This window comes from Lissotriton vulgaris, chromosome 5 (assembly GCF_964263255.1).
Source record: "Lissotriton vulgaris chromosome 5, aLisVul1.2, whole genome shotgun sequence".
NCBI lineage: Eukaryota > Metazoa > Chordata > Amphibia > Caudata > Salamandridae > Lissotriton > Lissotriton vulgaris.
This window is the reverse complement of record NC_141693.1, coordinates 870,352,139-870,371,190: the sequence shown is the minus strand read 5'-3', so window position 1 is coordinate 870,371,190 and position 19,052 is coordinate 870,352,139.

The window sequence follows — 19,052 nt, the reverse complement described above, 5'->3', positions numbered from 1 at the left end:
CCGACGTGGCTCCGCAGGCTGGAGGGGACTCACCACCGGTAACACAAGCATTTATGGCCTCTTTAATGTCTGAACTGAAGACCGAAATAGGCTCCCAGATCACTGAAGTGCATTCCTGTGTTCGGGAACTCAAGAAAGAAGTCACGGACCTGGGTGAATGGATGGACGGGCTGGAAATGACGGTTGACGCCCATACAGAGGATCAGGAGCAACTCTGGAAACACCTGGCCACCCTGGAAGACCAGCACATAGAATTGCAACTGAAGCAAGAGGACCTGGAAAATCGGAGTCTCCGGAACAACCTCCGCATCCAGGGCGTTCCTCCTTGGACAGAAGGGAAAGACATTATGACCTATGTGGCACAGCTCCTTTACGAGGACTGGGGGGATGATGACGCTTCCCTGCCGGCCTTGGACCGGGCCCATCGGGTCTCCAGGCCCGCGGGCATGCCGGGCATCCTCCCCAACATTTTAACCAGAGTCTATTTCTTAACAGAAAAAAAGGCTATTCTTCGGGCGGCATGAGCTAAGCAGGATCTCACCTATGATGGGAACAGGATCCAGATCTTTCAGCACCTAGCACCTAATACCTTACAACGACGCCACAATTTTAAACCTGTGACGGACAAGCTGCGGAGCATGGACATCTATCAGTAGGGACACCCATTCGCCCACCCCAGGTCCCCGCCTGCAGTGTAGATGGTGCCGGAGTACCCCACCTAGACGAATTCGAGAGTGGCAGACGACCTACCCCCATCTGTTCTTGAGAGAATTAGATCTCTGGGTTCACCCAAACCTTGTGGTGCAGGCTGGCCCGTGAGTGGAACAGAACAATGCAGACCGGTTGGCCAATGTTATCTATTTTTTACTCCTATATTTTCCTCCTTACCTGACTCTTATTTCCTACTTCTTCTTGTCTACCAGGTGTGGCGGAAGGGAGACCCCCAATGATATGGTGCACCCCTATTGATAGTAAAGGCCCACTCTTGAGCCCCCTTCCCATTATTTTGAGAGTTTTATTGAGCGTGAACAAGACCCTTGCGGGTATCAGAGCGCTTTACAGTAGGTGAGGATATTTATACATCAATTAAAATCAAGTTAAACACGTATACATGACATCCTGTAAAGGTAAAGCAGTAAGGTACAACAAAGAACAATCCAGTTGAGTCAGGTAAGGGGTAGATATAATGTCTAGGTTGTCTAGAAGGTCCCTTGTCATAGTAGGATAAGTAACTTGGGTACATTTGTTCTCGCAATTTCTTTAGATTATGCTCAGGTGAATTTTGCCATGAGAAGAGATTTTACTTTCTTTTTGAAAGATGCAGTAGAAGAGTTCAGTCTGGTTTCTGGGGGTAAGGCATTCCATATCCTGGGCGCCATTCCTGAGAAGGTTCGTTTATATGTTTTTTCTTGTTGAATCTTTGCGGTTTTAGTAGTAGGTTTTCCGCACTTCTAGAAGATCTAATCCCACCAGAGATCGTCAGTTTCTGTGTCAGATAGCTGGGTGCATTGTGATGCAAGGCTTTATGCGTCATACACGATATTTTCAGGTGAATTCTAGCTTCCAGTGGTATCCAATTCAAGGAATTTAAGTCTGGGGATATGTGGGAACTTCTTTTAGAACCAGTGATGAGTCTCGCTGCAGCATTTATTGAGGCTCTTAGAGGTGCCGTTGTGGCTTTAGGAAGTCCACATAGAGAGACACTGCCGTAATCCACTCTAAGGATAACTAAAGCTTGTACTGCCTGTGTGAAGTCATTGACTGACAAGAAAGGTTTCAGCTTCCTCAGTGTATTTATCTGGAAGGTTGCTCCCTTTGTTGCATTGCTAATGTGTTTTTGGATATTGAAGTTACTGTCAAGAGTTATTCCGAATGATTTCACAGAATCCACAATGGTTGGTTGAACGTTGAGAGCCGTAGGATGTTTGATCCAGTTTTGCATAATGGGGACTTTGGCAGGTGGAGCTATTAGGAGAAATTCAGTTTTTAGGGCATTTAATTTGAGATGGTTTTCTGCCAGCCATGTCTGGGTGTTCCCAAGCGTTGTGATTAGCAGTTTGATGTCTTCAAGCGTGTGGATCTTAAGGTATAGTTGTGTATCGTCAGCGTACATGTGATATTGCACGTTAGACGCGTTTAGCATTTCGGTGAGTGGTTCCATGAAAAGATTAAACAATGTCGGGGATAGTGAAGACCCTTGCGGGACTCCCAATGTTACTGGGACGGGTTTGGACAGAGAGTTGTTGACCTTTAATTTTTCTGTCCGGTTTTGTAGAACTGAGGTAAACCAATTTAGCACTGACACTGATAGACCCATTCTATGTTTCAGAAGATTTATTAAGTTCTCATGTTTGACCGTATCAAAGGCTGATGAGAGGTCTAGCAGGATGAATAGGGCTCCCTGCGTACCAATAAAGCTGAGAGGTCCCTGCTAGCCTTAAAACAACAATACTTTGAAGGGGGAAACAAAGTGGGCAGAATGCTGGTGAAGCGCCTGCGAGCAGGTGCAGCGAAGGCTCATATAGCTAACATTCAACGGCCGGATGGAGAAAGGGTAATCACGGGACGGGCTATATGTGAGGCCTTTAGGCCTATTATGCTGCCCGTTACACGCCAGAAGTACCCTCCCAAGATCACATCGACGATGTTCTGAACCAATGCCCTGGACCCCAATACATCCACACAATGCCAAATAACTGGACAGTCCCCTCACTGCGGAGGTACTGATGCCAGCGCAAAAAGACCTCCCTCTCGGGAAGACACCGGGCCCGGACGGCCTACCACTGGCCTTTTACCGCATGTGTATAGTTCAACTCCAGCCCACCTCTTGCGACTATATATAATTCCTTTTCGGACACGGAAGGGCCGACGCCCTCCATGGGTATGGCAGAAATAGCCCTTATCCCCAAACCGGGAAAAGATCACGCGTTATGTGCATCCTATCGCCCCATAGCTTTGTTGAACACAGACCTCAAAGTCTACGCTAAATGCCTAGATCCCCACATGCCTGGCCTTGTAGAGCCGGACCGAGTTGGCTTCATCAGCAATAGACAAGGGGCGGACAATGTGAGTAGAATCGCGCACCTGGTGGGGAAAGCGCACCACTGGAACATACCAGCCTGCCTTTTGCCGCTTGATGCGGAGAAAGAGTTTGACCGGGACCGGGTGGACTGGCGTTTCCTTCGAGCGGTGTTGCAGAAAATTGGACGGGGCCAGAACATGATCTCTATGATCATGGCCCCCTACCTTTCCACGCAAGCTAGGGCTTAGGCCAATGGGCAGCTTACAGAACCCTTTTCCATTCATAGGGGTAACAGCAGGGTTGCCCCTGTCCCCTCTGCTGTTTGCCCTTGTGGTAGAACCTCTAGCAGAGATGATTAGGCAGTCTGCGGACATACACGGCCTCTCCCTTGGAGTTCGACAGAACAAGGTAGCACTCTTCGCAGATCATCTTATCCTCCCACTATCGAGTCCACATATATCCCTTCTGGTGCTTCACTCTCTGCTACAGTCCTTTGAGCGGGCCTTAGGCCGTAAAATCAATCATGGCAAATCATGGGCTCTGAACCTTACAGTCCCGGAAGAGGAGATACCAGTCTTGAAGACGCTCGCTCCTTATCAATGGGCCACTGATCATATCCGATATTTAGGGCTCCAACTGACTCCCTCTCTGGACACATGGACCCAGGTAAATTGGCGGGATTGCAGGAGAACTGTCTTGGAAGACTTGAGAGGGTAGAAGTCTCTGACTCTATCCTGGTTAGGCAGACTAAATGCCATCAAAATGTCGGTACTCCCTAAAATCTTGTATTTATTCCAATGCCTTCCCACCCCTATCCTGCAACACCAAATACAGGGCCTTCAACGAGATCTCACTAGCTTCATATGTGGCGGGCGTAGACCACGATTTTCCCACAAGATCCTCATGCTCCCGCGAGACAGAGGAGGGTTAGCATGCCCCAACCTTCTGGAATACTTTTGGGCCTCTCATCTACTCTTTGTCTAGGAGTGGATAACCACTGAAAGTGAAAAGCTCCGGTTCCATATGGACAGGCTAGTAACTGGGCGTACCATCTGGGATCTCACGTGGCTCCACCGTACTGCACGCTCCCGTAGCATCTCACAGAGAGAATATGCATACAAAATTATGACACAATGGTATTACATACCCACTCGACTGCACAAAATACTCCCTGCCACATCTCCTTTGCGCTGGAGGTGCTCGAATGCATCTTGAAACTTCATTTGTATTTGGTGGGATTGCCTACTCCTGACCCTGCTCTGGAAGGAAGTCCTTAGTCATATTAAGGAGGCATTGGGCTTCCCCCTGCCTAAATCCACAACCATTATCCTCTTAGGCTTTAAGCCTGACAGCTTAAAGGCACTTACCGGTAGTGATTGGATTATAGCACTTCATATGCTTGGGGCAACTAAACAACTTATAGCATTGCATTGGAAAAAAGCGGAGACTCCCCCAATTGCCACTTGGTTCATGTGCTTATGGCATGTAATAGCCATGTAACTTTTTACAGCGCGACTGCAATCTTGCGACCCTTAGTCAAATACCTCTGTAAAATATAACATGCGCTCTACCCACCCTCCAAACTTAGAGCTCTACGACTCTTTGAAGATGCTATACTCCTGCCAGATCCCAACACGCTACTCATGTAGTCAGATCAACTTTGCACGTAGCCCCTCCAACAAGTATTAGGGCCTCCAATCTCAGTAACATGCGCCACCGCACCCCTCCCCCCATCCACCTGCACGGTGCTGTCTCCCTCTCTTTCCTACTGCCTCTTCTCTTTTTGACACTTTCCTGTCCACTCATCACTGCTCATTTTATTTGGGCCTCTTGCCCATGTTCTTTGTGTTGTTGTTTTTTAAAAAGGTCCTGAGACTTCCGACAATAGACTAAACTTTTTTTACCTGTACTGTAATTTCTTTCCTCACTTTTATTAGAAAATTCTAGTATTGGTTAGAGAAACGTGAGTAAGGTGGGAATTTGTGCACCCCGTCCTGAAGAAGGTGCATCTTGCACCGAAACATGTTGACGCACACCAAAAGGAGGTAACGCACATTAACAGCGTAACAACCTCCCACCCGTATTTTAACAGTACCAGCCCGGGGGCTTATAAAATATTTTTTAGTCACCCCACGAGCCAGGTCCTTTTTAACCTTTCACTAATTCCCAAACCCCACAATACACTCACATATAAAAAAACCGGATCACTGAAAAAATATCGAGGGTCAAAATATCGACTTGCAAAAATATCGTGGACAAAATATCGACAGTCAAAATATCGAGTTTGTATCTACAAACAGGTAAGTACAAAAATATCGAGTACAAAATATCGTTTACAATAATATAGTTATAAAAAATATCGACTTTGTTAAAAACAGTGTTTAATTAAAGTAATATTAAAATTTAATTACTAAAATATACTTAAAAATACTTAAATTAAATTATAATAATTAAATAATAAATGAAATTAATAAAAATAATTTTTTACAATCATATTTGTAAAAACATATATATATAATAACATACTATAATTAAATAAGATACTATTATATTACCGTACAATACCAGAAGTGTAAAAAATACTATTCCCACTCCAAAGAGTATCGACGGTCACATTATCGACTTGCAAAAATATCGTTTAAAAACTGAAAACTGACCCTGAACCCTAAAAATACCCCTTTACCCAAAAACCCAAAACTGACCCTGAACCCTAAAAATACCCCTTTACCCAAAAACTGAAAACTGACCCTGAACCCTAAAAATGCCCCTTTACCCAAAAACTGAAAACTGACCCTGAACCCTAAAAATACCCCTTTACCCAAGAACTGAAAACTGACCCTGAACCCTAAAAATACCCCTTTACCCATGAACTGAAAACTGACCCTGAACCCTAAAAATACCCCTTTACCCTAAAACTGAAAACTGACCCTGAACCCTAAAAATGCCCCTTTACCCAAAAACTGAAAACTGACCCTGAACCCTAAAAATACCCCTTTACCCTAAAACTGAAAACTGACCCTGAACCCTAAAAATGCTCCTTTACCCAAAATGTATCAATATTATTTAATTACCAATTAATTATTAATTAACAATAACAATAAAGTAAATATATTAGAACATTAGCTGTAATTATTTTAATGATTAATATTATTTTTTCCCAATTAATTACTTAACAATAACACAAAATTATATATATTAAAAATGTACTCTAATTAATGTAATTAACTCATTACAATTAATTAATTACCAATTAATTACTAATACAAAATATGTACAAAATTATTTTAATTAATTAACTAATTAATATTAATTAATTATCAATTAATTAATAATTAAAAATATTAACAAACATATATTAATTAATTAATTATTATTAAATTACTTCCCACCCTATTCCCCTATAAACCCACAACCCGCTACAGAATTACATTACGCAATTATTATAAAAACAAAATTCATTTAATAAAATATTTTATAACATTAATACACACTTTTCACACATATTATTACATAAAAATACACTATAAAATATTATATATTATTAAAAATTCGATATTTTTGCTATCTATATTTTATACAGTCGATATTACTTCACTTACCTGAAAAACGATATTTTTGTAGTCGATATTATGTCCAGTCGATATTTTGTCCAGTCTATATTTAAAACTCGATATTATGTCCAGTCGATATTTTGGAGTCGATATTTTGTCTGTGCACCAAAAAAACCCTCACCAACACCGCACATAGTCTATCAAGTGCTCCCGCGTATCCGTAGGTCGCAGCACACCGTACCCTGTAGAGGGGTACGATGACCCCGATGATGAAGCATGACACCAAGGGGCCTGTTGGTGTGTGAGGGGACCTAAAAACAAGAAAGGTGTGCCCCACTGCGGAGGATACACCCAAAGTCTAAGAGATTGGATTCTATTTGTTTATGTATCTATGCCCAGGGAGAATGAATCCATTCTGATTCCCTTTTCTCTCTCTCCCTCTTCTGTTTGTAAAAAATCTTCACAGGATGCCATCCTGTGAGAATGGCAGAAGCTAAAGAGGAGTTCCAGGCCGTTTTCTTCACAAGACAGAGGGTGGAGACCTCTCTGTAAAAACTGCTGGCACAGCTGCTGGAGTTCGGCAGTGGGCACCAGATGTCCCCAACCCTCAGAGACAGGGACTGTGCATCAGGAACTACTTGCCTGGAGCAAATAGGGGATGTGAGAGTTAGGTAGCGCGTAGTGCCCAACAAGCACAGGAAACAGCTTCTTGGGTTCAGAAGAACACAAGCTTGGGAGTAGCTAGCCCAGGAGAGAAGTAGCACATCAGATCCCGTGGGACCCTGGCAACCCCAGACACAGTAAAAAGGTGTCTCACAGAGGGACACTTTTCTAGGATGAATGAGTGGGTCCATATATAATGTGGCTCCCACCAGATAAAGACCAGTCTGAACTATCCATTGGCTCACAGAAACGGGCTGCTGGACCCTGAGTGGTACTTCCCTTGTACCAGTTGGCCTGCTCTGAGGGAGTAGTAGAAAAGGACAATTTAGGGTAGAGTTCTACAACTGGCAAACGGTGAGCTCTTGAAATTATTTTAAAAATCAACCCTCTCTGAAATCATAAAGAGAGCATTGAGCATAGAGTAATCAATCAAACCACAATATAAGTATTCCTTTGGTTTGAAGCGTCTGAAGGGGAAACAGCCTTGTAGAACTGTGTCTCAGGGAGATGTAACTGGCCTATTAATAGTAAGAGTGCGACAAATCCTTACTGAGATACTGAGCCAAGTTCCTACTGTATCTGGACTCAGCTACTTACAAAGTAATATAAGTAAGTACCTCCCTGCTGTACCCATGGCTTACCATTGGGTGTACGTAACAGGTTAAAACTTCAATAATGTAATAGGTAATTACCCAAGGAAGAAACAACAAAGCAAACTAACCACCTAAAATTAAAGACTGTAATGTCCAGACAAAACAGATCTTAGGGTAAACAATTCAATAAGAGAATAAGAGTAAAACATTTATTTTTGGAATCAATTACATCAATACTGGTACAAAAATGTTCAGAGAAAGGCACTTTAATCTTCAGTGGGACTAGTCTCTGTGACTACGCTAGACTTTGCAATGGTTTGCCTGGCACATTTATGTTGGCATTTAATGTTTTCTCCAAGCAGTGTTCTCACAATTGTCTCATACACAGGACCCGGTCTTGCAGGTGTAATGAACAAAACAAGCCTTGGCATAGCCAATAGGTCTCGCCTTTGGGACCTTAACCCCTACGGCGCTTATGGCGGAACCATTCCGTCACGCGCCTCGGTGAGCTGTGCTAGTGACGGAACGGTTACGTCACGGCCCGCTCGAGGCGCCTGCACGGCGCTGATTTCGCGCCTGTGCAGCGCGTTCTATTGAGCGGGTGCGTTCGTGACGGAACCGTTCTCTCACTAGCACAGCTCACCCGAGGCGCATGACGGAGCGGTTCCGTCACAAGCGCAGGTGAGCTGTGCGACCCCCGCCACCCCCTAGCACTGCGGCGGAATTGCCACCGCAGTGAAGGGGTTAAAAGTGTTTGGTTATGCAGCACAATATCCTTGGTGCAACAACATCAACTGTTGCATGGTTAAACACTTATGAGGTCCCAAAGGTGAGACCTATTGGCTATGCCAATGCTTGTTTAAACCTAGGGTCTAGGTGCCACTAGCGTAAACTATTCATGCCATATCGGCGTGTATCTATATTGCACAACTGTCACAAGTCCCTGTTAAAGGTAGATGTATATGTGAAATGCAACTGTTTTTGCTGTTTTTGTAAATAAAAGTTTGTAGCGGTGATGGCCACAGTTTTAGATAACTGAGCACAACGCTTCCATGTATGATCATTTCCTTGGTGCACATAGACTTGTGTGCAGTGCACAGCGATCTTACACCGCCGCACACAGAGGAAAGAAATTAGAGGGAACTTTGATCACAATACATTAACAGTCCACAAACTAGCTACCTATTCTGGCTCTATGCCTGTCTGTACAGCGCTCCTCTGCCTGTTGGCTAGGTTCGCACTACAGAAATACCACATACATACATAAATACAAACACATATCAGTCATTTTGAAGCAACAGTAATCTAGAATTCTTTTTAAGGCGAGAGCCAAAGCACTGAGTCATTGCTGTTGCCAGCTGAAGGGGCTGCTTCCGGGTTTCACTGACTATCTTTCACTCCGTTTTCATTGTCTGTTCTCCATCTCCATGACAGACGTCAGGTGACATTACCGTCGCCAGATGGAAAGCCATGCTGGCTTGGATCCATCACGCTGCTCTAGTCAGGGCAGGCAGGCCATGGACGTGTAGGACAAAGTCCCCCGTCAGCAGTGCTGTAATCACGTGTGAAATAAGCACAATTGACTGCGCAGCAACTGACCTTAGAATAGGGTGACCAGATTGTCAAAACAAAAAACGGGGACAGGTCATAGACATAGAAGTAGGACTACGGTTTGCAGTAACCAGCGACATAAACGGAGGATTATTTGACAGCTGTCATAGACATAGAAAAGGGACAACAACGACAGCTCCCTCCACAGACCGAGATGAAGCATTACAGACAACAAATCTGAGGTCTTTTATTGGCACCCCTCTCATTTACACAGCAGCGTTAGTACTTCTTATTACATTTACACTTTTAAGGACTACAGCATATATTTGCCAAAAATCAATATAACATCACAGGCTAGCAAATGCCAGTGCAAAGAGAGCATGCGCGTGCATGCTCAACTGGAACAATGAAAAACAGGGACATTTCTGTGTTTACCTGGGACACTGGTTGAAAACGGGGACATTTGAGTCACTTGGAGAAAAGTGTCGGGACACGGGGACACTTCTCCAAAAACGGGGACCGTCCTGGGAAAACGGGGACGTCTGGTCACCCTACCTTAGAAGCACTGCCGGGAAACACTCATGTGTTCAGCTATTCAATCAGCCATTTTAAATGTTTTTGCGAATTGTAGTCTTCTATAGACCAGACCTCAGATTCAGCAAACCTGCCGCTGTTTAATGTTTTAAGGTAAATTATTTCCCTGCAGTAGCAATAAAAGTGGATCGCTGGGATCCTCTCGATATACAAATGGTGATGTTGAAGTATCTATCACCTTGCAGCCATGTCAAGTCATTCTTAGATTGAGAGTTTTACTGCATCCGGGTTAAACATGCGTTAACACTTCGAGCTGAAGACAGCTTGGCCTATCATCGTGATTTCGGGAGGGACACATTCTCCTGCAATGTGCAAGTAGGGCGATTAGACCATTTCTAAGTCTTCATTTTTTTAATGCTGCTCCTTGAAGTCTATTCAGATTTTAAAAGTAATGTAAATAAATGATTTCAAATTTTACAGGCCTGACAAGATTATATAAGTGGTATCTATATCAATATTGTGTTGCTGAATACAAAAAAATATATACATCTGTACTCACAGAATGCCTGCTGGATGTTACAAAACCATTCGAATCTAAATCCCCACAAAAATAGTCATCTTAACTCGTGGAATATGGAAAACCTATAACTCAATGGCACATGACCCAAGAATACCAGATATCCCTAAAACACATGGACAGAAATAGTGATGTCATTTGAGATGTCATCAGTGATGTCATGAGTGATGTCACTGACCATGTCATTAGTGATGTAATATGTGACATCATCAGCAGTGCATTGCCGGCGCTCGAGTTATAGTTAACTATAACGGGGGAATTTCAATGGTTTTGTATGAGTGAAATGTCCAGCTAACTATAACATGTGTGAAACCTATGGTTTTCAGTTAATTTCTAAGGTTTTTTAAATGCTAATTTTTAACTATAACATGTGTGAAACCTATGTTTTTTCAGTGATATATATATACACATATATATATATATATATATATATATATATATATATATATATATATATATATATATATATATATATATATATATATACACACTTCTTTTTCTCCACTTAAAAAACAAAGGTTACAAGGACATTATAGATAGGAAAGAAAATTGAAAAAAACTTAAAAATTTACTGAAAAAACCCGAAGCTTATAGGGACACTATAGCTAGGCTCAGATTTCATGCTTACAAAACCAGTGAAATTCCGCACTTATAGTTAACTGAGCTAACTAAAACTTACGCCCCCGCAATGCACTGCTTATGGCCTCAAATAATATGTCACTCAGGACATGGTCAGTGACATGACTGATGACATCTCTGCATTCATCCAACCCAATGCCGCACACAATCTTTGACTGTGCATGTTGGGGGGGGGGGGGGTGGGACCCCCTAAAGTCAGCTAATGCCAGCCCCCCTCCTTGGGCTGATTTCTGGCCCTGGGGACCCCATCTCCAGGGCCCAGCCATATTATAAAGGTGAAGGGGGCATGCAGGCCCGCTCCCAGGGTCAAAACTGGCCCCGGAGACCCCATCCCCTAGGGCCTATATAATTTTGTTGGGGGCTGCGGGAGAGCCCCAATGACCTCTCAGCTTTAGCCATCTCCCCCTTCTAGTGCGAGCTGCCATTGATCCTGCCCACAGGGAGCAGGTAAAAATGGTTTTCCTTGCAGGAGGGAGCAATTTTTCTGACTGCTTCCCTGTATGCTTCAGTGCGAGCAGAGAAACAAATGAAAAGTCCGCTCACAATGGAGCGGGAGCAATTTTTGCGCTGCCAACCACTGGGGGCAGACGTATAACTTGATTATGACGCTGGTGGTCCATGGACTGCCATACTGACGGCACGGCGGTGGTGGTCCTCCGACCACCCTATTACAACTAGGGTGTTCGGACCGACATTGCACCTCTGCAACTGTCACCAATCAGAGATCCCTGGCGGTGGTGCAACGGTCTTGAAGCTGCAATATGCTTGGTGGGACCGCTGTGGTCCTGCCAAGCTAATTGTGAGCTTCCTGTCCGCCACGGTTTTCATGGCAGTTCTTACTTCATGAAAACCATGGCAGTTAGGAACAAAGGGGGCCCTACAGGGCCCCTTGTTGCCTCACGGCCATGGAGTGCATGAAGGGGGGCACATGTTGTGCGCCGTTGTGTGCACGCACCGCTATACCTGCATGGACTACACCAGTCCATGCCATGCAGGTACTGCCTTTGCCGTTCCCATTGTGGTGCCTACTTCATAGTACCGCCTGCCAGTGACAAAAAAATTTGTAATCTGGCGGGCTGTGTGTAATGTAATGTAATTTGTACTTGTAAAGCGCACTAATACCCCAACTGGGGTGTCCTGGCGCTGTAGCGCATACCGCTCTGGAACTCTTCCTGGCTTTTCCCTGTGAAATGTCCACTCCCGGGCACCCCCAAGATGAAGCCAGGCGTCCCAGCGCTGTTGGGGCCGTTGTGTGTACACAGGTTTGTGTGCCCACAGGTTTGTTGGTGTAGGGCGGCGACTTAGCGGTCCCGCACCGCCAAACATGTAATCAGGCCCTTAGTGTTTGCTCTCACTTGGTGGGATGTTTAAAATTGCTCCCATCAAGCAAGAGCACACAGAGGTTTCCTTCCTGTGCAAGTGCAGTCAGGGAAACTGCTATGTCCTGGGGGTAGGCACCCCGGTACATAGCAGGAGCCAGCCCTAGAGGATGGGGTCTCCAGGCCCATTAATGGCTCCAGGAGGGGGGACCACCCTACCTCCCTCATCATTCATTGCACTGCCAAGCCCCAGCCGATTGGGTCCCCAGGGCAGAAATCGGCCCAGGATGGCGGGACCAGACATCCCCTTCCTGCTTTTCCATATCAGCCAGGCCTCTGGGGATGATTCCCCAGGGCCGACATCAACCGTGCGACCCCCCTACCCATTTTCAGGATCATCCGTCAAGAGGGAGTGAGAAAATGGGGGATCTTTAAATGCATTTTCCCTATGCAATTTCCCATAGTGAATTTAGACATGACTACAGCCGAAACTGCTGAACGGAATGGCACCAAATTCGGCAGAAAGCTAGATCTTTGTCCAGAAAGATCTCTTTCTGTATTTTGGTGTATATCTGTTCAGTAGTTTTGCAGCTATTTAAGAAAAAAGATTTATGTATATCTAGGGATGCGGATCCACTGCCAATCAATCCACTGTGGTGGAACCCCCGAGCCATGCACCAACATCAATGTCATGATGGTCTGGTCACAACCTTTTTTTATATCGGGACTTGGTCCCAGGGGGCAAAAATAACAGATAAAAGTGAATGACGGGTCACAGTAGAGGCAACCTGACCTCATGGGTCTGATAGAGGGGTCTGCAAGAGACCCTTCATGGGAAAGAAATCGCCCAAAAATGTTTTTTGCACGGGCGAGGATCCACAGATCCAATGAGGAGCTCAGTGCAGCCCTCTGCTAATCCTCAACGGATCCGTGGCTCCAGACCCCAATTAAAAAATAACAATAAATCCAATTACACACTCTCTCACACCCTTACACAACCACTCACGCACCTACTCACACATTTATACATCAACTCAGACACCCACCACAGAGCCACACAGCCATTCACACACTCACTCATACACTCATCCAGCCACTGACTGATCCAATGAGGTGCTCAGTGCGGCCTGTGTGAATTCCTTACGGATCCGTGGATCTAGACCCCAGTTAAAAATAACAATGCAGCCAATCACACACTCATTCACGATCACAGATCCACAGATTCAAGTGAGAAATTTTTAAAAAGAAAGGGATTTGAAAACAAAAAGAACCAGTGTTTGGAAAAAGGATTGTCTCGGTTAAGAGCCTTTGTACTTATGGTGTGTAGATGATAACGACACATTGAAAAGGATGCAATCCTTTAAGTTTTTGAGGAACAACCTGTTGCCTGTGTCTGTAAAGTGGACTCGATCTTTTCGATATATTCCATCCATGTCGAAGCGGAAGTTCTTATGTTATATAGATCTCATGTTTTGGTCTCGTAGAAATGCAGAAACGGTTTTACGGACCTGTTTCCTGGATTTCTCTAACTGCAGACAAAAGTGAGTTGACCACTGTCACTTCTGGCTATGGCAAATGTTGGAGAACACCAAGGTAGTATGTGGGAAATATTACAATCATTTATCAAAGGTATCCTTCATTAGAATTTCCAGTCCGACTCCAGTAATTGTGCTTAGGTCATTGCATTACAGTGCACAATCATGAGGTCTGGATGTTGGCAATCTGCAATGATCTCAACCAAAATCAGCAATTGATTCTATTTTAACCCTTTCTTGCCAACCCAAGTAACATCTGCATTAGGTAAATATAGATCCTGTCAATGGCACTCCTTCTCACACTCTCTTTGGCCCAAAACACAAAGCTATGTCCCACAATCCAGATTCTGACCATTTTGGAGACAAGCAGCAGAGCACACAGGAAAAGGCTGCAGCAGAATAAGGCAGTTTTGAAGATGAAAGGCAGCTAAAATGGAAGGCAGCAAGTAAAATATAAAAAAACTACCTCTTTGATTGGCTTTGGAGGGGGGAAAAAGTTATGCTTTTTGGGATATGCTTGGAATTGATAACAGTCAGCAACACCTTATACAGTTAAAGTGAGGCAAGTATGCTACTTAGGGAAAGTCTTGTGAATTTGTCCCCTGCTAGTAGGCAGAGACTTTTGGAAACATGGTTACTATGGAAACAGAGATAAAAGAGTGTGGAGGGAAGGTGAAAAAAGAGACTGCAGGGTGAAACTGAAAAGTAGACTGGTTAACAAAAACTGCCCAGTAGGGAGTGTATAGCTTGTAATTAACAATATTTAAAAAAATATATAAATGAAAAGCATTAACAGCAAATCGTTGAATGCTTTTCAGGGATTTTGTGTAGATCCGTGGATCTGTTGTGGATTTACCAGGGGGAAGGGGTCACTCTGAGCACTGCAGGGGATCCGCGGATCACAAAAAACCCTATCAAAATGTGCATCTTTACAGAAATCATAGAAAAGGTTAAAAAATATTTACCATTTTGTTGTGGTAGAACAAAAATAAAAGATGAAAGAAACTGTGTGATTTACCAAGTACGGGTTTATGAGTGAGAGCACAGTGGGAAGGGTAGCCATTTTAGGTACTTCTCTTCTGAGAGAGGAGGAGTTTTACCATAGTTATGACTTGAGATTTGCAGTGAAAAACAGATGTTAACAGATATTACAATAATAGTTGTAGTACAGAAAAAATATTTTACAGGTCTGTTTATTAGGTTGTGGTATAGAAAAGTATAGCATTTAACAAAAAGGCTATGAGCATATATAAGCTGAAAGAACATGTGTACCTTCTGGACACTACAATAAAAGGCAAGATAGAGGGGATCTTAGATGAGAATATTACATAAAAATATAGTGAGCAGCAAAGGAGGAAGGGGAATTGCTATACTGAAGATATAGTTATTTTATTACACCAGTATGAATTAATGTGCTTGAAATTAGATGTGAGTGTTTGCTTATAGCATGTAATTTAATAGTATGTAATTTGTACCCACTCACACATTTAAGCAGGCACTTACACACCCAGTTACACTCCAACTAAAGCACTTATGTACCCACTACTCATAAAGCCAGACACTGACTGACATACTCAGTTACACACCCACAAAACATTCACCCACCCATATACTCACATATACATCTACTTATATAGTAATTTACACAACCATGCAGGCGCTGTCACACCCACTCACACACCTATACAGCTATTCATGTACCCAGCAGTCAGACCATGAGTTACACACACACTTTCACAACCATACAGCCAGTGTTCAGTCAGTTACCAACCAATACAGTAAGTCACATACCTGTATTCAAAACCATACAGCCACTCACACTTCCTGTCAGATAGCAACAGGGGTACTACACATCCACCGTACCCATGCAACACCTATGTATCCACTAGTAACAGAGCCACTTGCGCAAACAGTTACACACCCAAAACCCCACTAACACAGTCAGTTACCAATCCATGCAGCAACCTACATACCAATTTGAACACCTTTAGTCAGTAAAGCACCAAGTCGCACACCCTCACAGCTACTTACACATCGAGTCACACAACCACAGTGGCATTGATACAATCACTCACATATGCATTCAACCACTCACACAACCAGTCACCCACCTATACAGGTACTAATTTATCCATTTATACACCCACACGGAGACTTTTACAAAGTGTCTTATACACTGACATAACCACTTATCTAGCTACTTAATTGCTTATTGTATGTAATCTAATACTATGTAATGTAAAGTTAAATGTATTCTAAATTTACTTTTCAGATATCTACTTGTGTTTAAAGAGAAGGATTTATAATGCCCAGAATTACAGAAAGGAGAAAAAAACTGAAGAAAGAGTACTATCTGCTTAAAAGTGAAAGTAAAAAAGCACATGATGTGAAGAACGTGCTGGCAAAAAGAGCTGCTGGCAAGAGAACTAAGGAGCTGGTTAAAACAGTATATGGGAAAATGCAAAATGTGGGAAACGTTTCAAATAAAAAGTGAGGTTTACAATCAACTCACAACACAGAAGGAGTAAGCCAACCTGACAATAGAAAATGTTATTAAACAAACTCCTAATTTGACAAGGAGGCAGAAACAATTTAAAGAAATATGAATGAGAATGTTTAGAATTAAGGTAATACATAGTTTGGTACAAAACATGAAGCAGTACAAGAGGAGAAGGGCATCACTGAAAGAAAAACAATATTTTAAGAGTGTGGTTGATCGAGCATTTGCCCTGAAGAGCAAACTTTTTATGTTGATACTAGACAGAATGAGAACACTGGATAAAACAGTGTTGCCTATGAAGAAAAAAAGCTAAAAAAGTCTTATTAATAAAAGTAATATTTTCAAAAAATTCAAAGGACAATGGAAGCATTCGTCTAGTACTGAGGCTGAGAAGAAAACTACTTACAACAGAATGAATTAGTGAATGCAGTTGAAACTAGCCGATGGTATGAGATAAAAGAAACTACTCAAATTGCAAAAAAAGAGCTAATTGCTAGAAATGTAGAGGAAGAGATAGGTAAAGAGGTATAAGGAAGGTTTAGACATGCCCCTGTGTATGAATGAGACTGCAGTAGTATTCAACAGGAATCAATTGATATATTAAGAACTTTTCAACGTCAATTTCCAGATACAATTGTGAAGCGGAAAATTGCAATGCTACAAGCATTAGATCCACACAAAGTCAGAGAATACACTAATTTACAAGGACACTCATTGGCGTGTCCATAGAGGAAAGTGTGCACAAGCACCTTTCATCATTTTTTAATGTTGGCAGTTCATCATTCAAAAATGCGAATTTAATTAGAAAACCTTACTTTGTGAAAGGTCCTTCATTGTGTTTAGGAGAAATGAACAAAACACTTTTGTATGGTGTAGTATCACAGGTTGAAAATGTTTATGTTGATATTTGCTCCAATAAAGGGGTGTCAGAGAAAAGGTTAGAGGCTCGATATTTACCTCAACTATTTCCAATTGGAGTAGGCAGACGGAATGATGACGCCCTGTGCAAATACCTGCTGCAGAGCCTAGGTTAACAAGATTATATTCAGAGGACTGTAGATTTCAACAAAGTTTTTCATATGTATTCTGTCTGTTGTTTGAAAGTGATTTGTCTAAACTGTCAAATGCTGTTAACCATATTCTTAAGACAGGAGTTAATGTATAAAATATGTCTGCAAAAAAAAGTTGTTGAAAAAATTTATGGAAAAGATTAAAAGCTAGAGTACAATTTGATGGCATGCCAACGTGGGACCAATGAGTACAGGTATCGTTTTCATGGTGAACTCAAGTGTATGTTGCAAAGTTTAGGTGCGCAAACTTGGTTTGTAACTCAGGGCCCTATTCACAGAATGAACTTAAGACCCAATCCTAATCTTACTACTGTTTTGGTATTCACAGATTGCACTTACTACTTTTGGTATTCACAGAATGAACTTACTACTTTGGGCATTCACAGAATGCACTCACTACTTTTGGTATCAACAGAATGAACTTACTCATTTTGGTATTCACAGAATTTAGGACTCCTAACTTTAGGACTCCTAAATGCCTTCTGTGAATACCGAAAGTCTTAAAATTAGGATTTTTCTCAATTTAGTAGTAGTAAAGTTAGGACTCCTAACTTTAGGACTCCTAAATGCCTTCGGGCCCACTGAGTTGTGCAGAGTATGCATGGGATGATTTACATGAGTTTTTGAGAGAAGCAAACTGAAACAATTGAAGACATGAAGGGATCTTTGCTCTTTGGATCCTGCAAATGTTTGCAGATACTTTAACCACAGATTTCAATAAATTCTTTCCTTCATGTGCTACCAAACAATCCATCTCTTGGAGAGAGAAATTACTGCTATATATTGGCAAAAAGGGTATCAAGCAGGAGGTGCTCCTCCTATTCATATGCTGTTGTGTGTAAAAGATGTGCCTACGTTTGGAACAGACACGTGTGAGTTCGTACTTTCTTTCACAGAACAGTATATTACATGTAGCATTCCAAAAGATACTAAGGGCAAAGCATTAAAGCAGCAAGTACTGCGTTTCCAATCACATGTATGTAGAAAATACTGTCAGCAGAAATATCGTGCATAAGGAATATTTTACACAAAATGTTGTTTTGGATTTCCAAGAACTGTTATTTCAAAAGGAAGAGTGAACAGTTTTATGTCTGCAATAAGATATACCCTAACTCGTAAATCACCCAAAAAAACTACAAACTCAGGAGAACAGAGGCTTCAAAGTTAATTAATAACTACAATCCTGTCATTTTGGAAATGTGAAATACCAATTTGGATATTCAATTTATGGCAGACAACTCTGTAGCTGTTGCTTGTTATATTACTACATGCATAACAAAATCTGAGAAGACAGAGACAAACTATGAATGTTGTGATTGTTTGAGTTCTGCTAGTTTATATTCTAAGTCAAAAGGAATCATTTGGGCGAGTCTAGGCCTTGCATCAAAGTCTTTTCCAGAAATTTAGGGTCTCATTAATGAAAACTGTTGCATCGCTGCATGACAACAGCGATGCAACAGTTTTCACTGTGCCCTACTTGCCACAGGGTGGAAGAGTT